Here is an 18519-nt window from a genome sequence, read left to right on the forward strand (position 1 = left end):
AGCTAAAGTGGTGCTTCAGGTTAAGAACAGTTTCAGGTTAAGAACAGACCTCCGGAACGAATTAAGTACTTAAGCCGAGGTACCACTGTACTTGTTGAGGTGAGGCAACCAGAACTGTACATAGTATTTCAAAATGGTCTCACCACAGGTTTGTATAACGGGCATTATGATGTTGGTCATTTTATTTTCAATCCCTTTCCCAACCATCCCAGACATGGAATTTACCTTTTTCACAGCTGCCGCACACTGGATTGGCATATTAATCAAATTATCCTTTACAACCCCCAAGGTTTTGCTCCTGGTCAGTCATTGCCAGTTAGGAATCCTTGCTCCTGTGTGCATCAGTTTAAATTTGAGTTGTATTTATCTTTTTACTACACATTCATCCAGTTTGGAGAGATCATTTTGGAGTGTCTCAAAATCAAACCTCTTGATTTAATCACCTACAAAAATTGATATTGTCATTACCCCAGGCTTTCTCACAACTCCTAATTTTACACCGCTTATAAGCAAGTTAAAAAGCACATCACAATATAGGGACTCTGCCTTCTATATTCTCTACACTGAGAATTGCCCATTTATTCATATTCTCTGCTTCCTATTCCTTAAACAGTTCCAGATCCACAGGAGAACCTCTCTTCTTATTCCAGGACTGGTAAGCTTACTCAGGAACATTTGGCGAGACACTTCTAGTCTAAGAACATACTGTTGATTGGATCAACACTCTCAAAGAACTCTAATTGCTTAATGAGTCAGGTCTTACCCTTGCAGAAGCTCTGCTGGCTCTGCTTCTGAAGGACTGGTTATTCCATGCGCTTGGCGATTCCATCTTTAATAATGCCTTCTAGCAGTTTCCCCAAAATAGATGTTAAGTAAATAGCTCATAATTTCCAGGATCACCCCTTGATCCCTCTTCAAGAATTTGGCCACTTTCCAGTCCACCCAAATGAATGCTGATCTTAGGGATAAGTTACACATTTTGGTTAGAAGACAAACAATTTCGCATCTGAGTTCTTTAAGAACTTTCAGGTGAATCCAATCTGGACTCAGTCATTTGTCAGTGTGTAATTGGTCCATAAGGGACATGGGTGGCCCTGTGGGTTAAACCACGGAGCCTAGGACTTGCTGATCAGAAGGTCAGTGGTTTGAATCCCTGTGATGGGGTGAGCTCCTGTTGTTCAGTCCCTGCTCCTGCCAACCTAGCAGTTCGAAAGCACGTCAAAGTGCAAGTAGATAAATAGGTACTGCTCTGGCGAGAAGGTAAACAGCGTTTCCGTGCGCTGCTCTGGTTCGCCAGAAGCGGCTTAGTCATGCTGGCCACATGACCCGGAAGCTGTACACTGGCTCCCTCAGCCAATAAAGCGAGATGAGCACTGCAACCCCAGAGTCGGCCACGACTGGACCTAATTGGTCCATAAGCCTAGAACTTCATCTCTTACCACCACTATCTGCTTCAGTCCCTCGGACTCCCTTTCCGAGAAAAATTGCTCAGTTACAGGAACCTGCCTTGCATCTTCCACGGTGAAGAAAATAATTCAATCACCTTCTCTGAAATCTCCTTAATCTCCAGTAGCACACCTTTGACTCCCTTGTCATCCAAGGCTCCTCAGTTTTTCAAAGCATTCTTTACTGTCTTCTTGCATTTCTTTTGTGAAAGTTTATGCTCCTCTTTGTCTTCTTCATTTAGGATGCCTTCTTGCCTCCGGTGATATATCTCTTATTTTCTACAACAAAGCTGGAAATTTGTGACCTTCCAGATGGTGTTGGACTAAAGCTCCTCTCATCCTTGGCTTGTGCAGATAGGATCCAACATCTGAGGAGCCACAGTTTCCCATCCCTATTCCATAGACTTCTGAATGATAAAGCCACATTCTCAGAATTTCTTTCACGAGTGAAGGGGCTCGGGATAGCATTTTCTAAAGAAGGAATCTCATATTTTTAATGGTTTTAATGCTGAGCTGCATGAGTTTAAGCTTTCAAGAAAACTCTGGAACTAAGTAAAGAAACCGCTGTGATGCAAACTTAAAACAGAGGAAGAAAATACTCATTTTTTTCTTAGAAGACTTCCCCTACTGCTGCTAAAACTTTTATCTCCCCTCACCCTTAACTTCCTGGAGCAACATTCCTGCCTCCTCACTGCTTTATGATCTTGTTCACCCCCATTCTCAAGTCATAGCTTTCTCCCTCTCACTTGACTTATATAGATTTAAGCGTTAAATGCATTCATTTCGGGGCTGCTGTTCCTCATTTCCATGACTACCAGTGACAAGAGACTTGGGATCCCCCAAACCCATCCTTTATTCCATCCCCAGCCAATAAGCTACAGCTAACTCAGCCTACCTTATTAATAAGCAGGACTCAGGTAACAGGCAAAGTGGAAATGCAGGTTCCGTGGAAGCAGAAGGAACTGCTATTTTGTGACTCAGCAGGAAGGACCTCACCTCTGGCACAATCGGCTCTACCTTAAAATGCTGAACCTTTCTGACGGGTCTGCTAGTCCACTAAACCAGTGAGCAATTCACCTTAAGGCAAAAAAATAGCCCTACTTACAAACAAAACCACCCTGATTCCCACCCCCAACCCAAACTAAATCCAGATGTGTCTTGGGAATGGCTCAACAAGCATGTAGATTGGAGGTCAAACCATCTCTGGAACATTACACAGAAACAGGCATAGGATTTGGATGAATGTTGACCCACAGCTTGGCTGTGGAAGGCAATACAGTGGTACCTCGGGTTACATACGCTTCAGGTTACATGTGCTTCAGGTTACAGACTCCGCTAACCCAGAAATAATGCTTCAGGTTAAGAACTTTGCTTCAGGTTGAGAACAGAAATCGTGCTCTGGTGGCGCAGTGGCAGCGGGAGGCCCCATTAGCTAAAGTGGTGCTTCAGGTTAAGAACAGTTTCAGGTTAAGTACAGACCTCCAGAACGAATTAAGTACTTAACCCGAGGTACCACTGTACAGGTTTTGAAGTGGCAAGTGGGAAATGGCTGTCATTCACTTCTTAATCTTTGACCATTGTGTAGGGTTCTCATAAGTCTGGGAGTTCAAAGCCGGAATTGATGTCCGAAATGTGGCGCTTTGTCCTGGATCTTAGGCAAGTCAACCACGTTTTTTGGGCATCATTGTGTTGCATGCCCAAAGGAGTCAACTGGCACCTAGGGAACATGCATGATTATGTCCTCTTTTTCTCTCTCTGTCTGTCCACCTTATCCTTTTTCATCACCATCTACAAAATGAACATGGGACAAGAGGAGATAACAGGCTGCACTGGGGGGAACCTGCAATTTCTCACCTGAGTGAGACCCTGTTTATCTATGGGAGAACAGCATAACTTTCCCCCTCCTGGATCCTTTCTGCCATCACCAACCAAGCAGCGCATCTATCCCCACCCTCATCTCAGACCTATTTGTTTGCTTGGCACTAACGCCACAGGTTAAGAAAAGGAGGAGAAGATTGCAGTGCTTTAAGAGCTTGGAAGTAAAGAGTTAAGGTCCACTGTGGGAAGACAGGCGTAAAATGAGGAACCAGCACAGCTACTGACTAGAAACACAATGCAGGAGCTAACTACATGCTCACGCCTTAATATTTTATTTCCCCCCCAGAAGTAAAGCAACTTCAGAAACTTAGACCAGAGAAGCGATGGGAACACTTAACCCTTTCCCTGCTCCCATATGGCTGGTGGCTCAAAGCATGAGTTTGCAAGAATAAGACCAAAGGGCATGAGGAAGTGAATCTGAGGTTTGCCCACTGACACAATCCATCTTTATGGTCACCTTTCAAATTAACATTCCTGCCATTTGTTTGCCAATATCCTACAACGTGGCTGTTACATGAAATGTGTGCCTTGGCGTGTCTGCCTCCAGAGTTTCTGTATCTTGTGAGGGAGGGTTTTAAATAGGCGCCGACTACACCCTGAAGCAGATTTTACAGGAGGCACAAACTATCCTAGTATGTCACAGGAGGCAGGTACAATTGCTATCCATCATGAGAACTGCTCCTTATCATTGTGCAAACTTTCTCAAGGTCAAGACTGAGATGGGCGTGCAAACACAGCTGTGTGCAAAACCTCTTGTACAGCTTCTTCAAGCACCAGAGGTTTTTTCTTTTCTTTAAGGGGAAGAATGACTCAGTCAAAGTTTAAAGGGCTTTTAAGGCCCAAACTAAGCAAGCGGGGCAACTGCATATGTGTGCGTGCTATATTACATATACAGTGGTACCTCGGGTTACATACGCTTCTGGTTACACACTCCGCTAACCCAGAAATAGTGCTTCCGGTTAAGAACTTTGCTTCAGGATGAGAACAGAAATTGTGCTCTGGCAGCGCGGCGGCAGCGGGAGGCCCCATTAGCTAAAGTGGTGCTTCAGGTTAAGAACAGTTTCAGGTTAAGAACGGACCTCCGGAACGAATTAAGTACTTAACCCGAGGTACCCCTGTATTTCTCGATGCTACCAGAATGAGTTTGACCAAACTGCGGGAGGCAGTGGAAGACAGAAGTGCCTGGCGTGCTCTGGTCCATGGGGTCACAAAGAGTCGGACACGACTAAATGACTAAATAACAACAACACCCCTGTATTTACCTCATTCACATATAAAGAAAGGCTGGGTGCTCCTCTTTATAATAAAATGTTGAGGATGCAGAGGAAGGGAGAGAAATTCATAGCCCTCCCCTGCCTCACCTTGTACTTCCTAACATTAAAGCAGATTTCTCCTGCCCCGACTCCAATACTGGAAATGAACCAGGCAGGAAGAAAACTACTTACAGTTTACGGAGCTCAACGAGATTTGGCAAGGAGGGGCACGTTTCTCCCCACTCCCCCATTTGCTCAGTTAAGTGTAAAGAGTAGACACCCCCTGCCCAGTTTAATGTGCTTTTCACCTCAAGTTTGACTTTCATTTTTTTGGAGGGCCAAGCAAGACACAGAGTTAATTGTGCGAGTGCAATCAACACACATAAAACATATTATGCAAATAACAGCTGAGAGGAAGCAGGGATGGGATAAAGAGAAGTTTAATTCCTTATCTCCCTTTTGCGGTCCAGAAAAAAACCCTCATTTCTACAGCTGCAACACGCACTGCCATCCTGCTTGAAGATTACACATTAACTTCTGACATGAATTGTGGCTTGTGTGTGTGTAGATGTTTTGCTGTGTGGCATCAGAACCTACTTGCATTTGCAAGAAACACTTATCCGATTTCTGAAACCTGAACCAGCGGCATCTGGTGCTTGTTGGGGCTGCTAGGGCAGAAGGCAAGGAGGTCAACACTAGGTGGCAGCAGAGTCAATGCCAGGCAGAGCTGACTCCTGCAAGCTTTGTCTCCCTCCTTCCCCTTCCCGCAGGTCAGTCTACATGGCCAGTAATGAGACTGAAGGAAGCAGACGGGCAATGCTTTTACCACCTGGACTGATTGTAAGGGGTCTGGCTAATGGCAGATCAAGGCTGGTATGACACTGCCTCATTCACTCTAGTGGACCAACCTCCATTGTTTCAAATGAACCTCCCACTTATGCCCACAGAACCATACCTGAAGGACCACCTCCACCTCCATCATTCACTGAGGTCCAGCTCTGAGGGCCTTCTGGCAGTTCCCTCACTGAAAGAAGTGAGGTTACAGGGAACCAGGCAGAGGGCTTTCTCGGTAGTGGTGCCCGCCCTGTGGAACTCCCTCCCATCAAATGTCAAGGAAATAAGCACCTATCTAGCTTTTAGAAGACATCTGAAGGCAACCCTGTTTCAGGAAGTTTTTAATGTTTGATGTTTTATTGTTTTTAATATTCTGTTGGGAGCTGCCCCAGAGTGGCTGGGGAAACCCAGCCAGATGGGCGGAGTATAGATAATAAATTATTATTATTATATAGCTTCAGAGAGGTGATTTTTGCCAGAACAGTGGAAAGGAGAGAGTTAAACTTTCCCTCCCCCACTCCTCCCAGTCCTGAGGCTGCTCAGGTTTCCCCACCACACACACACACAGCTTCTATTTGCAAAGCAAAAATGTACGCATTTACCACATTCATTTACGCTATATAATTCAGTAACCAAACATGTCAACATTCACACAATTAATGTCACCTCTGGTTTGCAGAGTTGGGATCCAGCAGCTCAGGCCCTGCCCCAGGACACCCCATTTCAGGGCCTTCTGTGGGTTGGCACCAATGAGTATGGTGCGTGTGGCACTTCCACTTGCTGATATATTCAGCGGGTGGAAACAGGGAACTCCACAGTCGTGAAGGCCTGCAGAACAGAAGGATACTTCCACCCCATCCATACACATACATATGCACAGATCTTGGCACAAAAGGGGTTTTGTTTGTATAGCCCAAAGTACTTTCTTAAACCTTACAGTCAATACGAGTCTTTAGGCAGGATTTTTTGCCAAGCGTAAATGAACAGAGTTTTACACTATGGGTAAAGTTCTGAATAAAGAATGAAATAACTTCTATAGCCAGACATCCTGAGCTGCCGTTGCTTCACACTGCACTGTAACTTTCAGGTGATAAATAACTTCGTGCTCTGATCATTTACAGAAAGGCTGGGAACCTGTAGTCTTCCAGATGTTGTTGGAATCTGAACTTCAAGCCATCCACAGTTTTGGTTGTCTCATGATTTCAAGTCATGAATCTGAGAGGGTGGTGTGCTGTTGTTTTTTGTCCTTCTGCTTTCCCTTTGATAATTCAGTTTGCTGTTGAACCGGAACAAACATCCATTGGGTTTTCTGTGGATTGTTGAAATTCAGCAGTAAACAGCAGGTTTTCTTGGGGAAAGTGGCAAGACAAAATAAAAACAAAATTTTCTCAGACTCGAAATCACAGGGCAAATGAAACTGTGGATGGGCCCTGCATCAGCCCCAGCAAGCATGGTCAATCATCAGGGAGTATGACAGTTTTGTAGTCCAGTAACATTGGAGTTTTGACCAAACTGCGGGAGGCAGTGGAAGACAGGAGTGCCTGGCGTGCTCTGCTCCATGGGGTCACGAAGAGTCGGACACGACTAAATGACTAAACAACAACAACAACATTGGAGTGTCCCAGGTTCTAAACCTGCTTTGCATTCTTGGGCTTCCAAACACAACACTCTTTCATTTCTATTCTGTTTTTTGTCTTTCCAGCTCCTTACATAAAGGTAATTTAATATATTTAGCAAGTCGTTCAATAGGAAGTCTCTGATCCAGTTCACACCCTCCCAAGCAACACGCAAGCAAACGTAGCTACAGGCTACATTTTCCTTTCACTTCGGTGCTTCACTTTGTTATCTCAGAGGTTTCTAGCCCCTGAAATGCATCCGCTTACTGCAGCTGTTCCCCTACGTGGGAGAAAAAAGAAGTGTGTTCTCAGGCACACCATGAGCAGATGCTAAATCCACCTCTTATCTCTTTGTTACTCCAGTTTTTTGAAAGGCGGAATGGGAGAGGTTTGACCTTGCTCCCTCAGATAAGTCTGCCAATAATGGCAGCCCACTTGTTTTGTCTTTGATAGCTTCGTGGGAGCTAATCGAGAACTGAACCCATCCAGAACTCTGTCGTGGTTCCACTTCTTGGCTGCTATTACAACAGGACTTGGTCAATAGTTGAAGGACGTCAGGAAACGTTTTTTATGTAAGTGACTAGTTAAGAGCATGTCAGGGAGAAGAGGCATTCAAGAATACTTATTCCCTCCCATCTGCTTTCTGCCAGGGGATGGGGAGAAAGATTCACCTCTCCACACTCCTGCGTTTGCAAATCATAATCCTATTGCTTCTCTGCTGCAGATCCTGAAGCAAACTTTTGAGGCTAGAGGAGGGTTACCAGCTACCCCTCCCATGAGGTCTCTGTTGCTGGTGGCCGGCCAGTATCCATAGAAGAGAACAGGTTTTCTGCTGCAGCAATGCTCTCTCTAAGTCCAGCACTTTATTCCCCGCCCCCCAATAATGAATGGCAATCCTGCACTTATGTAAATATAAGAATGTAAAGGACTACACTCAAGCTCCCACCACTGGCATGGGGAGAAAACTGTTTTGTGGACCTCAACCATTAAGAATCAAGCCTGTTTGATTCCATCTCATATTCTGTTTCTTGGTCACACTTGTGTGTGACATTATGTTGGGATTTTATCTCTCTCTCTCTCTCTATATATATATATATCTATCTATCTATCTCCTGGATTGTGCTTTCAATTCGTAATAGACACCAGTCTTTAATAAAAATAAAGAGGGTGCCAGGTCATGCAATTTAATGCACCATGTTCCATAAAACATTTATTTTAAATTTAAGTATGTATCTTCTGAACAAATATGCCTTAAGTACTTCTAGTTTCTTTGCTTTGGTAGTCATGCATGTCAGCATCGGAAACGTCAAAATATAATTTCCACTGGTGCTCTGCCTCTACTACATTAATAGGAAGATTTCATTGATTTGTCAAAATACTGCCTGGTCTGGAGAACACATGTTCCACGCAGCTACTGCTAATGTTATGTACTGTGTAACCTTATAAAAGTCAACTCCACAATTTGTTTTCCAAGTCAAGTTGAAATTTGGAACTCATTTATGCAAAATATAGCAGGTTAAAAAATTTAATGGTTAATAGTTAACTATTGTTATGGTGATATACTATATCCTTGGTTTCTTTGTTTTTTCTATTTTTTCTATTTCTTCATGTGTTTTTTTTTATTTTAAAAAAACCACTTTTGTATGTGTTGCTAAATAAGTTGCTTCCTCCGCCAATCTTCTCATAAGTTTTCAGAGGCAAAAAATCACGGACACGGCTGATTTCTACAGAAGGAAACTCCAAACATGGTATTTGTTCCACTTTAATCACTGTTGTGAGCTTCAAGGTATGGCAAGGTATGTGAAATCAACGTTTCAAAACCCTATTCTGAAGTGCCAAGCAGATGCGTCCTTAGACTACAGCACAGTTATGGGATGGAGACATGCTGGTGTGGTTGGAGGGGCCGGCTGAAGATCTCACTGTTCCAGGTGCCCATAAAAACCCCCTAGCTGAGGTGGCTTTTAAAAAAGGAATGGACAACTTCACAGAGATTAGGTCTATCTGGAACAGAGGCGATGAGCCTCAGCCCCTCCAACCACACCAGCATGTCTCCATCCCATAACTGTGCTGTAGTCAGCCCTGCAGGTCTTTTCGCCTGGGAATCTCTACTTTGGCAACCACCCCAGGCCACATATCCTGCCCAGCCACAACCTCACTTCCCAGGACACACCCATCAGTAGGTCTTGCTTCACATTTACCTTGACTGTTTCTGCCTGGCTGGACGGTGTCTCTGAACTCTGATAATGACTCTTGCTTGCCTGATTAGAGGATTAAGGTGTAGGGGTGGGTGGGTGTGTAGATCAGGCTTCCTCAAACTCGCTCTCCACATGTTTTGAGACTACAGTTCCCATCATCCCTGACCACTGGTCCTGCTAGCTAGGGATCATGGGGGTTGTAGGCCAAAAACATCTGGAGGGCCAAGGTTGAGGAAAGCCTGGTGTAGATAGTACCCTAATATACACAGGTAAAATTTACATTCATTGTTCTGTCATTTGCCTCAGGTCCTGCCCACCACCAACATGTGGCTTCTGGAAGCTTGACCAGAAAAGAATGTGGTGCTCAGGCTGATAAAGTCCAACCCCAGCCCTGGATTCAAAACCATCAAGTCTAGAAGTCATTTATCTCTGACTATCAGATAAACCAAGGGCAGTTCCTGCCTTCGTGTCTGATTTGTGAGCTACACAGAGTCATTTGGTTGGCATCTATGGCAAACAGGATGCTGAACTACAGTAGATGAGCCCTTGATTCGATCCAGCAGGACTCTTTCATGTCAGAGATGGAGAACCATGATGCCCTCCAGATGGTCTTAGACTCCAACTTCCTTCAGCTCCAATGGTTGGGGAGGATGAGAGTTGTAGTCTAACAACATCTGAAAGGTCACAGTTTGCCCATCCATGGTTTATGCTCTTCAACCTACAGTTGGCCCTGAAAAAGAGACAGTTGTGCTTTGGGACAGGTTAATTTGGAGCGTGTTTTCCTCCCTAGGTTGTCCTTTTCTGTTATCTGACACAGGGCACATGTGGTCATGATTCACCTTTATGGGTCCAGGATGGGGCTCCAAATGGAGAGCCAAAAGCATGACCTCAGTGTAGGGGCAGAAGATAAATTCAATTCAATACACTTTTAAAAGTGAATCTATCCAATTCACACTGAGAACTGAAATGCAGCCATCCTTCAAAATTTGCACTTGTCCAAATCTTGGGATACAGTTCTCTTACCAAACAGCATTTACAAAATGCACATAATTAGGTAAAAGAGTGGATATTGGGGGAAACGACATTAAAAAATGCATTTTATTCATCAAAACCACATACAAAATGTGTTTCTCAGGAGAAACGTGTTGTAAAATGCTGTGGAATTTTCGTGATTTTTTTTCCGGGGGGGGGGGGAGAGAATGCAAATTGCTGCGGAAACATGGAGAACTGAATTTAAGATTGGAAAAAATATGAAACTGAGAGAACCAAAAGTGGACAGATTCTTTCATCCCTGGGTGGAAAAGGGGAAATGCACTATCCTCATCCTTTATTCTATTATTCTTCCATCTCTCTCTCTCTCTCACTCTCTCACTCTCTCTCTCTCTCTTTTTTCCTGCAGAGCTGAGCAAATGGAAGACAGAGCCCCACCAGGGGTCAGTGCAATGACAGCAAGGGAGGGTAGGAAGAAGAGAAATAATCTCCCCTTTTTAAGCCATTCTTGGTTTTTGAGCATCTAGAACTGATCTGTCCAGGTGAAAAAAAAATGGACAGGTGACATTTCTAAGACCCAATCTTAATAGAGTTTTACATTTGTATAGCACTTTCCAATATTCAGTGATTTTCAGGTGCTTTATCTAGTTCTAATCTGTATAACAACTCTGTGAATTCAGCCAGTAATGTTATCCTCCCCACATGCCCATATTACAGATGGGGAGGCCGAGACTTGCCAAGGCCACCAAATGAGTTCATGGCAGGGGCAAGATTCAAAAGGTGGATTTCTTGGTTCATAGGTCACAGTGCTACACACCTATGGAAGGTGGAGCCCTACTGCGTTCAAGGGAACATGCCCTGGTAAGGCACCTTCTGCACTATGGCAGAATCTTGCCATGAACTGGTGGGTCAATTAAAAGGGTTTGTTCCTAATGCAAAATGCGGAGCTGAACAAGACTGAATAATTCAGGAAGCACACACCCTGTTGGCCTGCTTTTCCCGTGAAAAACCACATGTTTACAGCAGCCTGACCGATTCCTTTGAGCTGACAAAAGTGGGGACTACTTCCCTTGTGATGCTGTCCTCCACATATATCAGGCCAACCTCAGCTTCCCACTACACACATGCCTCAGCCAACATATGCATGCATCAGTGTCCAAAAATGTGTTCCCACACAGAACATCTTTGCAGGTGAAAATAGTCCACAGCATTACCTTCTGTTGCACTGGTATAAAAATCCACTACACTGAGCCAAATGGTGAAACAAAGACGCAGCTTTATCATTGGGAAAGAGCAGAATTGTGTCAGCCTGCTCATTGTTTAAGTGCACCCACATGCTACCCCACAGAATGCTGCCTGCAATCCTGCCTATACAGAAGTTCCTGGCCAAATTTCCATTAACTTTTAACAGAGGCAGTTTGGAACCCAAAATATTTTTCCACATTTCTCTGGCAGTATAAAACGGCCCCTCTGATTTGACATATGTTTATCCATAACTCCCACCAATCCAAATACAGGATACAGTATAGATGCCCCTCTTTTCCTAGTTCATTTATGCACGTAGCTTTCTCATTTTCCCATACTTAATTACTCATTTAGCCAAACTTGCCTGACTCATCGAACACACTGAACTTGAACAAGCTATTTGGAAGTGCTATTGTTTTCAGTTACACTTCTAAAGGTCAAGGTGTCAATGTCAGTTTGTAAGGCTATGTGCCTAGGCGTATTTTCTTAGCGTAAGCTCCGCTGCAATTCGTTGAGTCAACTTTAAAGATGTTCAGGTATTGCAGCAATTCAGGTAATAACAGTGCAGTCCTATACATATTTACTCAGGAGTAAGTCACAATGAGTTCAGAGGGGCTTGCTTGTACATTTTGGGTGCAATCCTGTACATTGCTACAGGATTGCACCCAAAATATGCTGCATATAGTTCATACAGTGTAATCCTATGTAAATTTACTCAGATGTAAACCCCACTGTGTCACATGGGGCTTGCTCTCTGGAAAGTCTACATACTATGGCAGCCCAAATCACCTTCTATCATCACATTTTCCTTTCTTAGAGCAGGATAAAACTTTTCTTTTAATGTAGCCACAACACTTCCTGTACACATCATCAGAGATCACTATCTTTAAAACGAACAGCCACGTTACAAAAATACTACAACCAGGCAGTTACCTTTTGCACAAAGCATGTTTCAAAAAGCTGAGTAATATAATAGTGAGTGGGTACGTTTCTTTTGGAAGACTTCCACTTTGAAGATTTTACGCTAACACTGAGAAGAAGCAAACAGCAATGTGACTTGAGTTTTTTACAATCTCACCTAAAACCTCCATATGTAATTCTGCAAAAAAGGGGGGGAAAGAACCCCTCCTGGGATCTCCAGCTGCTCAGCACTCAAACAAGTTGTTTCTGAATTGCTCTGCAAAAGTTTGGGCTCTGAAAACCTGGCTTACCATTAGCGCAGAAATCACAAAAAGGAAACCACAGGTAGTAAATAATGACAATAAGCCAAACTTGCCTGCTGTTTTCTTTTCAGGCCTGCTGCTACAGTGTATCTCCTGGTCGGGTTTTCTTTCAGCAAAGCGACGGAGCAGTTAAACGATTCGCTGGTAAGGATCAGGGGTGTGCGAACGCGTTTCAGAAAATAATACCCGGACACGACCTGAAACTTACCAGGGCGCGAAGTTTTTCTTTGCCGGGGATTTGGTGCCTGCTTACAGAGTCCGATGCTTGTTTCGTCTTCCCAAAAGACTCTCACCCGCCGCAGTCAACTCCTCATAAACGAAAGAAAACCCCAAAGCAATCTAGCAATCCTTGGAAACATTGAAGAGCATGAAGGAAAGGGGAGGAGGACAAAGGAGTCCGGAAAAGTGGCGTTCCTCCCTCGCCAGCAGCGAAAGTCGAATTGCTGTGCGCTCGGCACCACCCTCCAGCTCTGAGCTCACAGAAGCTGCTCTCTGGAAAGGTTGATTGGAGAGGAAAGGCGTTCCCCGTGACCGTCCGCACGGACGTACAGGATGTAACCCGGGCAGATCAGGCTGGCGACACAGTCGCACACAGCGCTGGCTGCTAAGGCGAACTTGCTGCAACTTTACGCGCGCCTCTGTGTTTCTGTAAGGACATTCGGGGGAAGGAATTGGCTATGTTGTGTTGCTGTGTCGAGTTTTAAAAGGATCCATTTTAGTGCCCAAGTGGGAATATTATCTGTTCAGCTGGAGGCTACTGGTCTGTTTTGACTGCTGTTCTGTGATACTTGGGTTTTTACCTGCTGCAGGCTGCCCTGAGAATTCTCTACTAACTAAGGAGATTAGAAAAACACCCTCCCCCAATTAAAATAAACCTGCAATCCTGCCCATTAAGCTGGGAGTACGTTTCATTGAACTCAACAGGGCTTACTTCTGAGTAGACTGTATATAGGCTTGCACTGTGAATATATACTAATTTAAGGATTTTTAAGTGGCATCCTCTGCCAGAAAACAGCAGCCAAAGAGGAACAAAAAGGAACGTCAAAATGTGACTACAGATTAACTAGGTTTAGGTCCCAAACCTGTTTTCATTGAGAGGATCATCGACTAATTCAATTGTAGAGATGGAAGGGACCCTGAGGGTCATCTAGTCCACCCACCCACCCTGCAATACAGGAATCTAAACTAAAGCATCTATGACAGGTGACCATGCAAGGAAGGGGAGTCCACAACCTTCAGAGGGCGGCTGTACCACTGTCACTGTACAACTCTGTCAGAGTCAGGTACAGTGATGCAGATAGGTAATTTTAGATAATGGTTTTATGTGGGGTGGGCAGGGGGCTCCCTTACTTCAAAATGTGGTGTGTTGGCCCTGTTGCATTTGGGGACTGTTGCGCTCATTCTGCTGAGCACTGATAACCCTGCCCGGATAACACCTCTTTAGCAATGGGGTGTGTGAAGTAACAATACATAGTGGTCCTGTGGTGCAGCAATAAAACTACTAGCACATTTGCAAAGCTAAGCAGGGTCCAGTGTGGTGTCAAATGGGATGGGTGACCACATGTTGAGATACTTTTTTCAGGGGCTTAGACTAGAGGACCCTCGGGATTCTTTCCAGCTCTATGATTCTATGAGTGTAGTTAAGGCATTGGCAGAGAGGAAATATAAAGTTGAACTCATTCATAACTTCCAGTATGGTCACCCATGTTCTTTCATATGAATGACCAATCCCTGGTGCAGCATTTGGTGGGACCTTTTGGAAAGCTTTGGCTACAAGACTGCAGGAAGAGGCCACCCCTCCCGCCTCAAAATTAAGGATGGGTGGGAGTCAGACCTCCCCCCCCCCCACTTAGTTCTGTCTGATTGGCACTGCAGCATAACAGTAATTGCTGAGTTTGTATGAGTAGCTGTAATAAAAGTCTGTAATCAGTAGTTCGGACGTAAGTCAAAAGTTCAAAACTGTTGTCCAAAAGTAGCTAAATAATATGGAAGTAAAATGTAGATGTCCCTGGTAGGGAGAGAGAGAGAATGTTTCTGCTCCCTCTATAACAACAACAACAACAACAACAACTTATTGTTTATACCCTGCCCATCTGGCTAGGCTTCTCCAGCTACTCTGGGCGGCTTCCAACAAAATATTAAAATACAGTAATGCATCAAACATTAAAAACTTCCCTAAACAGGGCTGCCTTCAGATGTCTTCTAAGTCTTGTAGTTGTTGTTCTCTTTGACATCTGGTGGGAGGGCATTCCACAGGGCGGGTGCCACTACCGAGAAGGCCCTCTGTCTGGTTCCCTATAACTTGGCTTCTCGGAGTGAGGGAACTGCCAGAAGGCCCTCAGCGCTGGACCTCAGTGTCCGGGCAGAACGATGGGGGTGGAGATGCTTCTTCAGGTATACTGGACCAAGGCCGTTTAGGGTTTTAAAGGTCAGCACCAGCACTTTGAATTGTGCTCGGAAACGTACTCAAGAAGCACAATACGGTACTTATATGTAACTGTAATGTTAATTTCTTCCTGAGGAGGTCACATGCATTGCCATATATAGGTGATTTGGCAAGCTTACCAACACGGATGGCAAATAAAAACAACTCAGCCCCTGATGAACTGAAGAAGCAAATAAATTAGGCCACTTACTGAATGTTGGATCATAAATTTCCATGCCCTGAGCCCACCCCATTGGCTTAAAGTAAATCAAGCACAAGGAGTTCTATCACAGCATTTATTGCTATAAAAACCAAATTAACCTGGATGCACGGCTGATGGGAAAACAAGCACATTCACCCTCTTTCAAAATCTGCTTGGAGATTGCCTGCCGTATATCACAAGAACTATATTTGGTAACAATGAAATATTGTTTCTTTACCTTTCTGAATATTTAAGGGTTATAATCCTTTCCCACAACATAACATCCTTATAAAAGAAATGTTTTTAAAATGTTCTCATACTTCTAAATTGTTTGCACTGACAAAGCGATCTGCTTAGCACTACGCTGAATTCTTCCCTAGATAATTGAAATATTTGTCACTGGTAAGTGTAGCTATTTTTTAAAGCAACCGCAACCATTATTGAAGGGATCCTGTCTAATGCAGATTACGAACACAACTTTAATGAGAACTGCCTATACCTCCTTGTGCATTTCCTCATGCCTAACAATGAAACAATGAACTGGTAGGGATGGATGAATCGTTCTATTTCTGGTCCGTGACAATGATGCATGCTTCATTGATAAATCCACTCTGCCCTATGTTTTTGGCATTAAGCTGCTTTTTAAAATTCACATACAAATTACACATTTAAACACACACGGCATGCATTTCTAAACATATTTAATTCCATAGCACACATTTTTGGCACATTTTTCAAGCCAAACAACAACACTGCAAAATTCAGAGAAGTGCAAAATCGAAAGGCTGGTTATATCCCAGTCAACACATTCGTCTGAGAGGCAGGGGTCAGGGGTCAGTTCACAGAGGAATTCACAGAAATAGGAGCCCTTATGCACACTTAGTATTAAATAATCTGAATGTGAACTCCTATGACGGGTTTGCGACACCCTGTCCTGTTGTCATGCTATTAGTTCACTGGTTCCCCCACTCCTGTGAACTGTTGAAGCTTTAGATGTCCCAGAAAGATGGGGCAAAAATAACTTTTATAACTACTTGCATAATACGGTATCACATGACTATCAAGCAACAGCCAAACCAACATGCAAATAGGGTTATACAAGTAGGACTAGAAACAAGAGGCTCCAGTTCCATGTTTTAGTCAGTTGGCTATGTCCTCCATCTCGACTCCACTCCTCTTTCCTCCTGGCCTTTTTGTCACCCTTCTGCAAGAGTCAGCCTGCACCGCATGACCCCACTGAATAAGCTCGGTCCATGTTTGGATGTTTTGGGAAGTTCCCTCCAAATGGTTGTTTTCTCTAAAGATTTTCACGTGTGTACTTCTGCAAATTTCGGTGTTTTCCTCAGCCTACTGATACCTCCCTCTTGCTTGCAGATAGTTCCATCTTGGCTACATAAGAAATGGCACTCAGTTGTGAACATCAGAAATGGAGGGGATGATATGGAAACATATTCTTTTTTACTTGTAAAAAAATATGGAACGGCTTGAAACCATGCAATTATCAGGTGGATGAATGGGTCTTTGTCATGGGTCACCATTTTGTATGGTATCAGTTTGTTTGCTTTAATGTACTTGCTGGTTTTTGTTTCTTACTGTTTTGCTGGTTTTTTTGTACATCACCTTGAGACAGTTGTGTAGAAGGTGATTAACAAGTTAATAAGAAGAGCAATAAATATCACGTAACGCTGGTTGCTTTTTATTGCTCCTGGTATTTATATCCCATTTTCATCTAAAAACACTCCCAAATCACAATAGAATATTGAAACAAACACACAAATTTAAAAATATCAAACTCCTGACAATTGAGACAAGAGCTTTTTCGCTAGCTACAACTCTCAGGTGGGTGACATGACCATTCTAAGAGAACAAGGGAGATGTTCATAGGGAGCTCTGGCACCTCTTTTTCTAGAAAAATAGCACTGGCTGAGGCCATTCACTGGCTGAAGCTCCAGAGCCAGCTTGCTTCATTGAGTCTAGCTTTGGATTCTCCAAGAAATGCAATCTCTCTAGGAGATAAGGAGTCACCTTCACATGACAAGCTAACTATACAATGTACCACCCTGGGCTAACAGCCACATAAACCTTCTTTGCTGATAAATCAGAATTCCTCTTGCTGCATTCTTGAAAAGGACTCCAGCTAAACAGGTTGGCACTTGTACAGATGTTATCAGCCATTATTTGCTTATTTAGTACATTGTTTACTTATTTAGTATTTCCCTTTTTTTCTATCATGGAACTCCTGTCTGAAACCCTTCTAGTTTATGTAGACAAAGCGGTACCTAGTGTCCAATAGGAATGGCAGGGCAGAAACAAGGCCGACCCTCCCATGATGTGGGCTGAGGCAGCTGCCTCAGGTGGCAGAACTCCAAGAGCCAGCACCCAAAGGATGTCCCATTCACTCCCACTGGCAGCTGAGAAGCAGCACCAGCAGTGGCACTGGCCTCTGGTGAGATCTCAGAGAGAGCTTGCGAGATCTCGCCAAAACCCATCGCCGGTGCTTCATGGGCACTGCCACACTTCTCAGGTAAGGCTGTGGGGTGGCAAAGCATGTGTGGGGTGGCACCTTTCCATTTCACCTCAGCCAATGAAACAAGATGCACCGCCTCTGGGCAGAAGGCCAAAAGCAGCTGGAGCCAAAGCCAATGGAACCAGCTAATTTTAGCTTTGTCGCTGTCTCCATGCCTGCTGAGTTCTACAAGGTCAAAATTGATACCAAGGAAGATGAAGCTTCTGGGCTGGATGTTAAAAGGCAGGCAGATGGAGACTTGTTGAGGTTGGTGGAGCAGTGCCCTCTCTACCCCAATGCACCAGCTTCCACTGAATAGATAATACTGAGAGGGAGCAATGGTAATATTTGATATACAGATAGGGTGTGGGGGACTCCCTGGTCCTGAATGGGGTAACTATGCCCCTGAAGGACCAGGTGTGCAGACCAGGTGGGAGTCATTCTGGACTCACAGCTGTCCATGGAGGCACAGGTTAATTCTGTGTCCAGGGCAGCTATCTACCAGCTCCATCAGGTATGCAAGCTGAGACCCTCCCTGCCCACAGACATGCCAGAGTGGTGCATGATCTAGTTATCTCCTGCTTGGACTACTGCAATGCGCTCTACGTGGGGCTACCTTTGAAGGTGACCTGGAAACTGCAGTTAATCCAGAATACAGCAGTTAGACTGGTGACTGGGAGAGTCCACCAGGACCATATAACATCAGT

General features: G+C 44.2%; 1 protein-coding gene across 2 annotated transcripts in view; it reads right to left on the bottom strand.

The window, feature by feature from the left end:
* RAB27B (RAB27B, member RAS oncogene family) overlaps positions 1–18519 on the bottom strand; it is a 104480-nt gene that overhangs the window by 24081 nt on the left and 61880 nt on the right. Inside the window, exon 1 of one of the 2 annotated variants that reach the window (XM_081930044.1) lies at positions 12888–13162. The exons of the other annotated variant lie outside the window; for it this stretch is intronic. The gene's annotated coding sequence lies outside the window, so the exon portion shown is untranslated. Of the gene's footprint in view, positions 1–12887; positions 13163–18519 lie in introns of those variants that run through there. 2 annotated transcript variants of the gene reach the window in all.

Source organism: Podarcis melisellensis (assembly GCF_964234715.1).
Source record: "Podarcis melisellensis genome assembly, chromosome: 11".
Classification (NCBI taxonomy): Eukaryota; Metazoa; Chordata; class Lepidosauria; order Squamata; family Lacertidae; genus Podarcis; species Podarcis melisellensis.